The sequence below is a fragment of the Dipodomys merriami genome, unplaced genomic scaffold (genome assembly GCF_024711535.1).
Source record: "Dipodomys merriami isolate MVZ:Mamm:240054 unplaced genomic scaffold, mDipMer1.0.p SCAF_1, whole genome shotgun sequence".
Lineage (NCBI taxonomy): Eukaryota > Metazoa > Chordata > Mammalia > Rodentia > Heteromyidae > Dipodomys > Dipodomys merriami.
This window is the reverse complement of record NW_027202270.1, coordinates 65,169,399-65,183,719: the sequence shown is the minus strand read 5'-3', so window position 1 is coordinate 65,183,719 and position 14,321 is coordinate 65,169,399.

Below are 14,321 nucleotides of genomic sequence, written 5' to 3'. Positions count from 1 at the left end.
TATCCATGAGAATGTAATTAATTAAAGATTAATTTCTCAGTCTCAAGGGTTAAAATTCTACACGAAATTAGTCATCTTCCTTGATTATGACCTTTCAAGATGGTTTCCACCAAATATAAGACTTATAAAGGGTATTTAAAAATAAAATACTTTCTACAACATCTAGCCTACATTTTTAAGGTAATGAAGTCTTTTTTAAAAATATGAATAACCTTTATTACCCAAGAAGTCTTAAATTTTATCCTGGATATGGTATTTATCAAGTACTGAATTACTTTCTGCAGATAGAATTGCATCATCCTAAAAGAACAGCTATGTTATACTGATGATTATATTGAAGACAATAACAATAATAGTTAGATATAGGAGATATGCATAGACTCAGAACACAAATATTTTTGGTGCTGTTTTTTGTGAGGTTTTTTTGGTATTTACTGGTAAATAATGTATTTCCTTTTTAATAAAATAACATCCATTAGTTATAAGAGGGAGTGGGGATTTATAGTGACTTTCCCCCCACATGTTTACAATGTTTCTCAACCAATCCCATCCCCTTCATTGAACTGTTTTCCCCTTTCTTCCTTCTTAAACAATTTAAATAGGTGTCATTGTTCTGTTTTTATATATGTAAACAATCCACTTTGGCCATATTCATTTACTTTTTTCCTTCTTTTTTTAATTTTAATTTTTATTTTTTGTGAACATACTGTACAGATGGGTTACAATTACATGGGCAAGATAATGAGTACATTTCTTATCAAGCATTGCAGCCTCCTCCTTTGTTTACCCTTCACATCCCTTCCCAGCCTCCCCCAGCCCCTCATCCAATCCCCCCCCACCCCGCACCAAAGTTGTAACGGGTACTTCTCATTGTTGCAACAGGTCCATCTCCTCCACAAATTATACCGACATCAAATACAGTGAAAGCAGGGGTTATACTGTGGGGGAGAGACATACAAAGCAACAAAGAAATAATCTTATAAATGCGTTAGAAACAAATGCATGAAGGAAAAAAACATTAAAATACATATCTAAGGGTTCATTTTCCTAACATCACATTATCTGACCTTTTCTGCTTGACTCATACATATACTAGATATTGCAAATAAAGAAAACCATGGGACCTATGTTTCTTTGGGCTTGGCTTACTTCAGTTAATACAATTTTTTCCAAGTCTTTCCACTTCCTAACAAATGGGGCAATGTCATTCTTTCTGATGGAGGTATAGAATTCCATTGTGTATATATACCACATTTTCTTGATCCATTCATCTACTGAGGGGCATCTGGGTTGGTTCCAGATCTTAGCTATAGTAAATAATGCTGCAATAAACATAGTCATGCTGGTAGCTTTAGTGTGGACTTGTTTGGAAACATTTGGGTAAATGCCCAAAAGTGGGATTGCTGGGTCATAGGGGAGCTCTATGTGAAGTCTTTTCAGGAACCTCCATACTGCTTTCCGAAGTGGTTGAACAAGTTTACATTCCCACCAACAATGAAGTAAGGTTCCCTTCTGTCCACATCCCCTCCAGCATCTGTTGTTGTTAGAGTTCTTGATTTTTGCCATTCTAACTGGAGTGAGGTGGTATCTCAATGTTGTTTTGATTTGCATTTCTTTTATGGCTAGGGATGTTGAGCATTTCTTCATGTGTCTATTGGCCATCCTTCTTTCTTCTTCAGAGAAGTTTCTCTTTAAGTCTTTCGCCCACTTATTTATTGATCAGTTGTTAGTTTGAGGATTTGTTGTTGGGGGATTTAATTTTTTGAGTTCCAAGTATATTTTAGATATGAGACCCTTGTCTGTTGTATAGCTAGTGAAGATCTTCTCCCATTCCGTGGGCTTTCTATTGATCTTGCTAGCTATGTCCTTTGCCATGCAGAAGCTGTACAACTTCATGCAATCCCATTTGTCCAACCTTTCTTTGATTTGTTGTGTTTCTGGGTCTCTATTAAGAAAATTTCAGCCTGCGCCAAGGAGACCTAGCTAGGGTTTCTCCTATTCCATCCTGTAATGTTTTCAGGGCGTCTGCTTTGACTGCGAGGTCTTTGATCCATTTGGAGTTGATTCTGGTGCAGGGTGATATATAAAGATCTAGCTTTAGTTTTCTACAGAACACAAATATTTTTGGTGCTGGTTTTTTTGTGGGTTTTTGTTTTTGTTTTTTTGTCAATCATGGGGCCTGAACTCTTGACCTGGGTGCTGTCCCTCAGTTCTTCAACTTAAGGCTAGCGGTCTACCACTTGAGCCATAGAGCCACTTGTGGCTTTTTCTGCTTATGTGGTGCTGATGAATAGAACCCAGGTTCTCATGCATGCAAGTCAAGCACTCTACCACTGAGCCAACTTCCCAGTCCCTGTTTTATGTTCTTAAATACTTAGCTATTAAGTGAAGGGATCCTCATTTCTCTTCCACAGGAAATTTAAAGCACAGAAACAATGCTGCTTAAGGCCATCCAGCTGATAGATCAATTAAGGTCCTAACCCAGGCTCAGATTTATGTTCCATGTTTATCACTAAGGATCTACTGCTCTCAAACAAAGTATCCCATTCAGGAACAAACTACACGTCAAAGGTTCAAGTTTTACAGATATTAATAACAGTCAGATTAAAAAGGTTTTCCATAATATCTACACGTTCAAGGGAGTACATTAAAGGAGACTGGATCTGAGAAACCTAATCGAATCAGAAAATGTTGATGTACAAATATACCTTTATATGAGACTCAAAATTAACTGAGGAAGTTAATCTCCAACAAAAATTTGGGCAGTTAAAAAATAAAAGATGCATTCTTGGACAGAAAATCCAGAAATAAGTTTCTAAAAAGTCTATTCTATTCAGGTTAGGTTGGTCTTTCAGAAGAGCCCTCTATCTGCCAAAATGAATTCTTGAAAAGGTTTATGGAAATTGTCTTTCTAAATATTATGTTTGATTTTTTTTGTTCAGTGTAGGTTTTAAATAGGGTAAACCACTAAAGGACTAGAGCTTTGTAGTGAATTCCAAAAAGATGCCAAATATAACCTCATGAGGGCAATTCTATCTTTGGCAAAAAAATAAGAAAAGAGCTCAGTTCAGCAGACAATGAAGCCACACCCTGTTTCTTTGCTCACTCTAGAATATTCTCAATACCACTAACCAAATTTCAAACTGTCGATGGAAGAGGAAGGTGGAGACCTTCCTCTTATAGATTTAGAAAATAAAAAGATGGTGAATAGACAGTTCAAAACCCCACTTTAAATTTAAGGTAGAAATTTCTAACAGAATCAAGGTAATTTCAGACTCATCTAGCAGTTAGTTGGCATGTATGATGGAGTGACTCCTAAACTTTCACGAAAATCCTGTCAGAAAAAAAGATAAGAATGTTTTCTCTCTCCCCTTTTCTCTCTTTCTCCAGTTTTTCTTTCCTTCTTTCTTCCTTCCTTCTTTCCTTCCTTCCTTCCTTCCTTCCTTTGTTTCTTTCTTTCTTCCTTCCTTCCTTTTTTTGTTGTTGTTGGTGATTGTGGGAGTTTAACCCTGGGCCTTGGCGCTGTCCCTCAGTTCTTCAGCTCAAGGCTAGCACTCAACCACTTGAGCCACAGCACCACTTCTGGCTTTTTCTGTTTATGTGGTGCTGAGGAATGGAACCCAGCCTCGTGCATTCAAGGCAAGCACTCTATCACTGAACCACCTTCCCAGCCCTTTCACTTTTTCCTCTATCCTCATACATACAATCAAACTGCACAAACTAGGCCATATCTTCCTATGCATATGCTGTGTGTTGTGTACAATATAAATTCCTGTGTGTATGTTAATAAGCTTTCATTACTGTAAAAAATACCTGCTATAAATCAACTTGTAAAGAGGATAGGATTACATTGGGTCACAATTTTTAAGGTTTTGGTCTGTGAGCAATTGGCCCCGTTGCTCTGGTTGGGCTTTGGTGGCACAGTACATCATAGGGAGGAGTATGTGGTAAAGAAAGCCCACTCACCTCGTGGTGGTCAACAAGTGGAGAGAAAGCAATAGCTGTCCCACAATTCCTGGCAAGAGCATGCCTCCAAAGACCTAACCCCTCCCACTAAGCCTCATCTCTGAATCATTTCCACTATCTTCCAATAGCACCAAGCTGAGGATCCAACCCTTAATATAGGCTATGGGAATATGTTGAATCCAAACCAAAGTGGGGTTTGTAGAATAGAAGTAGAACAGAAATTCAATCTCAAAATCATAGAAATTTCTAAAGTATTTCTTTTATGGCTATGGATGTTGAACATTTCTTCATGTGTCTATTGGACATTCTTCTTTCTTCTTCAGAGAAGCTTCTCTTTAAGTCTTTCGCCCACTTATTTATTGGGCAGTTGTTTCTTTGAGGATTTGTTGTTGGGTGGTTTAATTTTTTGAGTTCCAAGTATATTTTAGATATGAGACCCTTGTCCGTTGTATGGCTAGTAAAGATCTTCTCCCAATCGGTGGGCTTTCTATTGATCTTGCCAGCTATGTCATTTGCCCTGCAGAAGCTCTGCAATCTTATGCAATCCCATTTGTCCAACCTTTCTTTGATTTGTTGTGCTTCCGGGTCTCTATTCAGAAAATTTCGACCTGAGCCAAGGAGACCTAGGGTTTCTCCTATTCCATCCTGTAATGTTTTCAGAGTGTCTGCTTTGAGTTCAAGGTTTTTGATCCATTTGGAGTTGATTCTGGTACAGGGTGATATATAAGGATCTAGCTTAAGTTTTCTACATGTAGTTAACCAATTTTGCCAGCACCATTTACTGAAGAGGCTGTCTTTCTTCCATTCTATTGTTTTAGCTCCCTTATCAAAGATTAGATGGCTATAGGTCTGTAGGTTCATTTCTGGGTTTTCAATTCTATTCCATTGGTCCTGAGGTCTGTTCTTATGCCAATACCAAGCTGTTTTGATTACTATGGCTTTATAGTAGAGTTTGAAATTTGGTATTGATATTCCTCCAGCAGTGTTCTTTCCGTTGAGGAGCGTTTTTGCTATTCGGGGTCTTTTATTGTTCCATATGAATTTTTGGATTGCCTCTTCTATTTCCTTGAAGAATGAGGTTGGAATTTTGATAGGTATCGCGTTGAATTTGTAGATAGCCTTGGGAAGTATTGCCATTTTCACGATGTTAATCTTGCCAATCCAGGAGCATGGGAGGTTTTGCCATTTTTTAAGTTCTGTGTTGATTTCCTTTTTCAAGATTTTAAAGTTTTCATCATAGAGGTCCTTCACTTCTTTAGTTAAGTTAATTCCTAGGTATTTTATTTTTTGTGGGGCTATTACAAATGGAGTTGCTTTCCTAATTTCAGCCACACTTTTCTCATTGTTGGCATACAGAAAAGCCATTGATTTTGGGGGGTTAATTTTATAACCTGCTACTTTGCCAAAGTTTTGAATCAGCTTGAGTAATTTGGGAGTGGAGTCTTATCACCTCACTCCAGTTAGAACAGCAAAAATCAAGAACTCTAACAACAACAGATGCTGGAGGGGATGTGGACAGAAAGGAACCTTACTTCATTGTTGGTGGGAATGTAAACTTGTTCAACCACTTTGGAAAGCAGTATGGAGGTTCCTCAAAAGACTTCACATAGAACTCCCCTATGACCCAGCAATCCCACTTTTGGGCATTTACCCAAATGTTTACAAACAAGACCACACTAAAGCTACCAGCACAACTATGTTTATTGCAGCATTATTTACCATAGCTAAGATATGGAACCAACCCAGATGCCCCTCAGTAGATGAATGGATCAAGAAAATGTGGTATATATACACAATGGAATTCTATGCCTCCATCAGAAAGAATGACATTGCCCCATTTGTTAGGAAATGGAAAGACTTGGAAAAAATTATATTAAGTGAAGTAAGCCAGGCCCAAAGAAACATAGGTCCCATGGTTTCCCTTATTTGCAATATCTAGTATAGGTATGAGTCAAGCGGAAAAGGTCAGATAATGTGATGCTAGGAAAATGAACCCTTAAATATGTATTTTAATGTTTTCGTTTCTTTCATGCATGTGTTTCTAACGCATTTATAAGATTATTTCTTTGTTGCTTTGTATGTCCCTCCCCCACAGTGTAACCCCCGCTTTCACTATATTTGATGTCAGTATAACATGTGGAGGAGATGGGGACAAACAAGTCGTTTAAGGATTCAGGTGGACCTGTTGCAACAATGAGAAGTACAAAATGTCATGTCAAAACCAGCTTTACAATGTCGGTGTGTGGGGGGGGGGGTATGAATGGGTGGGGGGGAGGGGGGAGGCTGGGTAGGGAGGTGAAGGGTAAACAAAGGAGGAGGCTGCAATGCTTGGTAAGAAATGTATGCATTATCCTGCCCATTTAATTGTAGCCCCTCTGTACAGTATGTTCTCAAATAAAATTAAATTAAATTAAAAAAAAAGAAATTGCTAAAGTAAAAAATAGAGAAAGTGAAATTGAAACAGTAAAGATATAACTGAAGAAAACATTCTACACTTGAAAAAATGTCCTAAATGATATGTATTAAATAGTGGAGTGCATTTAGGAAATTTTAAGTGAAAGATATCAGTACCTACAAAAATTCTTGGAGAATTCTTTTTCCTCATAAAAATCCAGATATATATGTGCATATGTATTTGTCTATGTGTAATACATATATAATACAAAGGAAATAGTCTCAGACTTCTGCTTCATAAAAGCTTACAGAAAACAAGCAAGTGTTTAAAATTTTGAAAAAAATTTAAATATTGAGATGAATTGATTTAAAAATGCATACATCATCATATTCTCATTTTAAAATTCTGAAATCTAAGTACCAGATTTCCATATCGATTTACATGGCTGCCCCCAATTGAACCTTCTCTCACTCCTTTGTGGAGTTGTCTCATTCCACTTTACTGTTACCTTGTAGGTATGTTAGTATTCTTTCAGATACTCAACTTTGCCATATGCTCGTACCTCAATGTTGTTGTTCACAGAGTTCCCTTTACTTCCTGCCACTCTGCACTTCTACTTAAATTTCAAGTCTCAGTCTCATGAATTATTTTTTTCAAATTTTCTAACTCTGAAATTTTGTTCTAACATACATCCATGTATCATCTTTGTAGTTTCTCCATTTTATTTTCATTTTACTCATCTGTTTTACCTGGTATGTTGTAAGTGCAAACAGATGGGCTATATATGTTATGTTCACTGTCATGATTACAATAATTAGTATTGTAATAAGTATCTATCAGATGTTTGATAAACAGTTGCTACGTGGATAAATAAGTGAAAAAAACACAAAGATACTCAATATCTTGGAAAATATCACTCATATGCTATTCTACAAGTGTATATGTTTGCATGTGTATTCCAGCTATGTAAAGCAAGAACTTAGGAATTATAACTTAGAAATTAAGAATTAGAGCAATTTGGTATAAAATGATCAGTAATGAGCACAGTGATCAGTACAGTATGCATTTGTCTTCTAAAGGATTAAAAACATGGTATTATATAAAAATAAATGAAAATGAATTTGAAGTTGGACAAAACATCAGTACTATCTAATAGTTCTAGATTATCAGTCGTTTTCACATGTTCTTTGATATTTATCAAGTAACAAAAAAACAGAGCTGGGCATTTTGAACTCAGAGACTTGTGCATGCTAAGAATATATAATGCTTTTCTAGTGAAAAATGTTTTTATAATTTTTATTATTATTTTAAATAGTTGCACAAAGAGTTTCAATTCAACATATCAGATATGAGTACAATGTATCATGAGTAGCATTACCTCTTTCAAAGAATTAGTTATTTATCTGTTGAAGATCATGTACTGAAAAAGTAGGGGAAGTATATAAAAATCTTTGGACCACTCTCTGCCAATGGTCAAGTGACCCAATTTTGACCCCAAAAAACAATGAAAAATCTGCTGAAAAGGTTTTGTTCTGGGAAGGATTCTTCCCTTTTGATAAATAAGGGAAAGATAGACAGAATTCATTTTCTTCTTTCTCTGTCAGTTTTAGATATGATTTTGCCACAAAATACTCCCACTACAAAACATCTGAAAATTGGCTTATCTATCATATTGTCAGGTAAAATAAAACTCTATTTTTCTTTGTAAGGCTTGGTTATTTTGGAAACTGATTTTGGAATTGAAAATCATATTTTTATTCCATTCTTGTCTTAACTTTTATGAGATGCTTTTTGGTATGATGCTTTTTACACCTGAAATGATGTAACTTTTTTCTCTTAATTTTAGTTTTCAATTTAAGCCTTCATTTCAAGACCACTTCCACTAAATTTTGATAAATAAATCATTTAGTTTGTTTTTCAAAAATCAGCCAACTAATTTTATTGAACATTCTTTCAAGCATTAGGAAACAAGGAATATTAGAAAACATGCATGATTTCTGAGAAGAAGGAATAGAAATGTTTTGCTATTATTTTACTGAATACAACAAAACATCCTCAGGATACGAGAAAAATAACATGATGGTGAGGTCTCTGGTTTGCTTGTTGCCTCATATATTGTATTAATGAACCTAAAAAAATTCTGACAACATCAAGGAAATAATATTGAGAAATCTTTTCCAGATTTAAGGTTTGCTGTTTGAACAAAGGTCAGAAAGAATAAACACTAAGAAATGCCTATAAAATATATTGTAATCAAAACTTGAAACAAAGGATAAAAGAATGCATTGAAATAGAAATAATTACCTTCATCAGAAAAAAACCTGAATGACAGTGAATTAATAACCTTGAAGAACACCTCTCTCCCTCTGTCTTTCTCTGTGTCTCTCTGTGTCTCTGTCTCTCTCTCTGTCTCTCTGTCTCTGTCGCTGTCTCTGTCTCTGTCTCTGTCTTTCTGCAAAATTGGTTGAACTGGACAAAAACTTCACAAGAATTAAAAAGAATGCAACATCATAAACCGAAAAAACCTAAACAACTATTAGAAAATAAGCCACCAAATAGCAGCTAGATACACATTTTTTTCCCCAAAGTCCACAGAACATATTCCAAGAGAAATTATATACTGGGATACAAAGCAAGTCTCAGGAAATTTAAAAGACAGAATTAGAATAATATAGTATGTTCTCTGATCACAAAGAAATCAAACTGTGAAATCTAACTGGAATTAATGACTGCAAGATTAAGCAAATTTTTCAAGACTTTGAAATTAAACAACACATTTCAATATAGTCTATAGGTTATGAAGGAAATTACTGTAGATTTTAAAAATAAGTTGAACTGTGTTGCATTTAGAACACAGCAGGTCAAAATTTGAAGAACACAGCTAAGAGAGTGCTAAAAGAGAAGTTTATAGCATTAAATATGCATATTTTAAGAGAAAGGTCCTACTATACCTCAAGAGTCTGGACAGGGGGAAGGGAAGAACAGCATAATAAACTGAAAACAAGCCAAAGAGAGAAAATAATAAAGAGCAGAAATCAATAAAATTGAAAAACAAAGGACAATAGAGAAAAAGATCTAGATCTTTGAAAAGATTATAAAATTCGCAAACTGTGAGTAAGACTGATGAAGGAAAAAACAAAGAAGGCATAAACTACAAATATGAGAAATAAAACAGGAAATATCTTTAGCAACCCTGCAGATATCAAAAAGTTAGTAGGGAAACATGGCACATAGTTCTCTGCATAAAAGTTAACAACTGAGATGAAATGGATCAATTCCTTAAAAACTATAAACTACAATTCACCAATATAAAAAAGATATTTGTGCAGCCCTGTAAATATCAAGCACTTAAATTAAATATAAAATTCCCCAAACAAATCTCCAGACATTACTTTACTGGAGAATTCTATCAAGGAAAATAGCACTAATTCTACATAATTGTTTCTATAATAATATCTTTCTTGCTGTTGCTTTTAGTGTATCTATAATTTACCATGTGATTTTTTGTTTCTTTTGTATGTTCTTCTTCCCCCATGGTATAACCTCTGTTTTCACTGTATTTGATTCCAGTGCCCTGCATCTTGTAGATACATTTTTCTGATTTGGGGAGGGGAAAAGAAATAACAAAATTCTGAAATAAGGACACAGGTTGACCCATTGTAACAATGAGATAATACAAGACACTATGCTGAAAACAAACTTTGCAACTTAGGGGGCAGAGGGAGGGAGGAGAGGTGGAGAAGTTGGGATGGTAGGGAAAAAACAAAGGAAGACCTAACAATGCTCAATAGGAAATGTATTCATTACCTTATTCATGTAACTGTAACCCCTCTGTACAGTATTTTTACAATAAAAATATATACAAAAAAAGAGAAGTGAAGAATTCCCAATAAATTATAATGGTATCTAAGTGTCATAGTTCTAAGCCAGACAAAGATATCAAAAATGAAGAAAATTACAAATTAAAAGCTCTCATGGTTATAGATACAAGAACCCTTAATACTGTATTAGTAAATAGAATTGGCCAATAAGTAAAAGAATTATACGGTTTGACTGTGTTTTTTTTCCACAGACACAAAACTGATTCAATATTTGAAAATTAAAGTTATTTAGCATATGCCATTGTTTGAATGCTTTTATTGCCTTCAAATGTTATGTCAAATCTGAGTCTCCAATGCAACTGTTGAGAGATAGATCCCAATGGGAGGGTTCCTCCCTCATTAATGAATTGATGCCACTCTACAAAGAGACTTTTGAGAGTGGATTTGTTCTCTCCTCTTCTGCCATATAAGAAACAGATTCCTCTCTTACAGAGGAGAAAAAAACTGAAAAAAAACATCTTGGAAGCACTTCAGCTCTGTGTTAAATGGTTGATTCGAGCAGGATTTTACATTGTTGTAGATTTTAGGATAAAGCACTAAATCAGTGACTAATACATTTGTTGTTAGCTATAAGTTTTTTGGTAGGATTTTGTTCATCAAGTAGAGGATATTTTTTAACCAAAAAAAAACCCTAGAATAAGCAAGCTCAATGGTTTTTTAATGTACCAGATAAAACATACAAAAATTTATTATAGTCTAGTAATGAATACATATGCACACTGAAATTAAATGCACAATACTAAGTACAATCATCTTCCTTAAAATGAAGCACTTAGTTATAATTATAAATGGAATATCTACAAAACTCCTATATTGAAACTACACAGTGCCCGTGAAATAAATTATTTATCTGAAGAAACAGAGTAATACACTGTGTTTATGATCAGAAAGACTATGTATAGTAAAAATATTCATTTTCTACAATTACCTACATGTTTAATGCAAGTCCTGTCTAACTTCTGGAAATATTTTTTAAGCTATAGACATTAATCATATGGCAAAGCAAAAGAACTTAGATAGCTAAACTAATTTTGGAAATATTACAAGGTCATGTCTGTAATCTTACCTGCTTGGACAGGAAAGACTAGGGGCTCCTAATTTGAGGCCAGCTAAGTCATAGTAGTTCATGAGACTGTATCTCAACCAATGGCTAGGGATGATGGTTCACACCTGTTATCCCAATGAGAGGAGGAGCATAATGTCTGCGTGCAATGTCCCATGCCTGGCAACACAGAGACACACAAATAGGGGGACTGAAACCTAGTCAAGCTCAAGCATAAAGCAAGACCCTACCTAAAAAATAGCCAGCTGCACAAAAGTAGGGCTCAACTGGCAGAGTATCTGCCTTGTAAGGCTAAAGCCCAGAATTCAATCCTCAATACCTCAAAAATATTAAAATGAAAAATAACATAGAAATATGTTCAGTTTCAATTATGAGCATTTATCCAGACAAAATGAAAACATAATGTTCGTATAAAACTCTTCATAGAAGCCCATTTAAGGCTTTTTTTTAAAATTTAATTTTATTGTCAAGGTGATGTACAGAGGGGTTATAGTTACATACATAAGTGAGCTTATTTCTTGTTGAACATTGTTATAATAGCACAGATCTGGAAACAAACCAGACAGTCTTATAATAGGTTTATAGTTAAAAAATAAAAATAAAAAATGAACTAAATGATAAAGAAAATAAATTATTGGTAAATACAACAATTTCTAGGAATCATCAAACACTACTCTAAGTGAAAAAGCCAACCCCAAAAGTTCATCAACTCCATGATTCCATTTATGAAACATTATTAAATATAAGTACAAATTCATTTGTCCAAGAGTTCAGAAGGGCAGGAGGGCAGGAGGTAAGGTGTGGTCGTAAAAGCTGGACATGAGGGATCCAGGATAGTAATAGTGTTTTATATCTTAATTATATTAATGCCAATCCACACTCATTTTCGTATTACAGTACAGTTTTTCAAGATATTCATATTAGAAAACTGAGTAATGAGTACCTATAATTCAGTGAATAAAAATGTACAATTATCTCAAAATAAGAAGTTTAATTTTAAAAATAGATGTACATAAAACTGTCCAGAATAAAACCATGATTACAATATCTGGCAAAGAGGAATTGAATAGGAAAATTGTAAATCAATCCCATTCATTAATATAACTACAAAAGCCAATGTAAAAATATCATCAAATCTAATTCAAAAAACCATTAAGGTAATTATGCCTCATGTTAGCATAGGCTGAATCTAAAGAGTTTGATATTAGGGTATTTATTAATTAATATCATAACATTAATAGGCTAAAAATTATCATTCTCAATGGCTTCTAAATAAACACAATAAAATTCAGCATCTATTATGTTTTAATTGCAGCAAATACTACCATTATTTTTCAAATGTGTTTATTAATCTTTCCTAGTCCCTGGAATCTAGAGTGGCCTTGATTAATCCTCACCAATTGAACACAGAATGTAACTATTAGGATAGTAGTTGTTCTCTTAACATTTTGTTTCATGCAAGTGGCTAAATATTTTTCAGAGAAAGAACAAAAGAGCTGATAAGGTTAGAATTTGGAATGATCCTGAGTCCTTGCGATATTATTTGGGAAAGAAACACATAGGAAAGTAATCTATCATACACTGTGATATACATAAGATATATGGGATAAACCTTTGTTATATTAAGCCACAAGATTTCAGTATGTATTTGTTTTTGCAGCATAGCTTTGTGTTATCCTAACTAAATAGAATATAAGAAATGTACTTATTACCTTGTCCATGTAATTGTAATCCGTCTGTATGGTATTTTCACAATAAAAAAAAGAACAATCAAAATCACCACTGATAAAGAATATCTGTTCTGAATCAGAAGACAAAAGGAGTATGTGTGGTTTCAAACTACAATCCCACAGAAAAATAGGACAGTGATCTTTGGGGAAAACACAAATCTGCATACTTAATATTCTTAGAAATTCATGGCACATGTTTGCATATCCAAGACATTAAGAAGTCTTTTAGAAAAGAAATCATGTGTTCGTGTCTCTGTGTGTGTGTGTGTGTGTGTGTGTGTGTGTGTGTGTGTGTGTGTGTTTATGCCAGTAATGTGTACTTGAACTCAAAGCCTCACACGCTCACATGGCTTTATCACTCAGGGCTGGTACTCTACAACTAGAGCCACACCGTTACTTCTTAGCAAACAAATCTCTGTATCTTTGTTGAACTCAGCATTTTCAAACATATTTCACAGCATCAATCTTTTAAATTAATTTGCCAGTGTATTTTATTCTATAGAAAAGTGGAAGGAAGGAAGAAAAGAAAAGACCAAAATCATTTCCATGAGATTCAGAAAATGAACCAATATATTCACTATTTTTGCTGCATTAATATTTGCATACAAACCAGGCACTGGTGGTGCATGCCTGTAATCCTAGCTACTCAGGGGGCTGAGATATGAGGACCACAGTTCAAAGCCAGCCCAGGCAAGAAAGTCTGTGAGACTCCTTTCTTTTTTAATTGTGAAAATACTGTACAGAGGGGTTACAATTACATGAGCAAAGTAATGAGTACATTTCTTATCAAGCATTGTTGCCTCCCCCTTTGTTTCCCTTTCCTATCCCTCCCCATTTCCCCTTGCCCTCCCCCCGATCTCACAACTGCCCCCCCCCCGCACCTCCACTACTAACCCCTTGCCACCCGCGCCAAAGTTGTAAAGTTCAATTTCGACATAACGTCTTGTATATTTCAGTGTGGCAATGTGTCCACCTGTATCCCTATTTAAACAAGTTGTTTTTTCCCTTCCCCTCCCCAAATTATGCCAACATCAAATACAGTGAAAACAGAGATTATACTGTGATGGAGGGACATACAAAGCAACAAAGAAATCATCTTATAAATATGTTAGAAACAATAGCAAGAAAGAAAAAACATTTGAGTCCTTATCTTGGAGTTCATTTCGCCTAACATCAACTTACCTGACCATTTCTGCTTGACTCAGACATATACTAGTTGTTGCAAATAAGGAAAATCATGGGATCTATGTTTCTTTGGGCCTGGCTTACTTCATTTAATATAATTT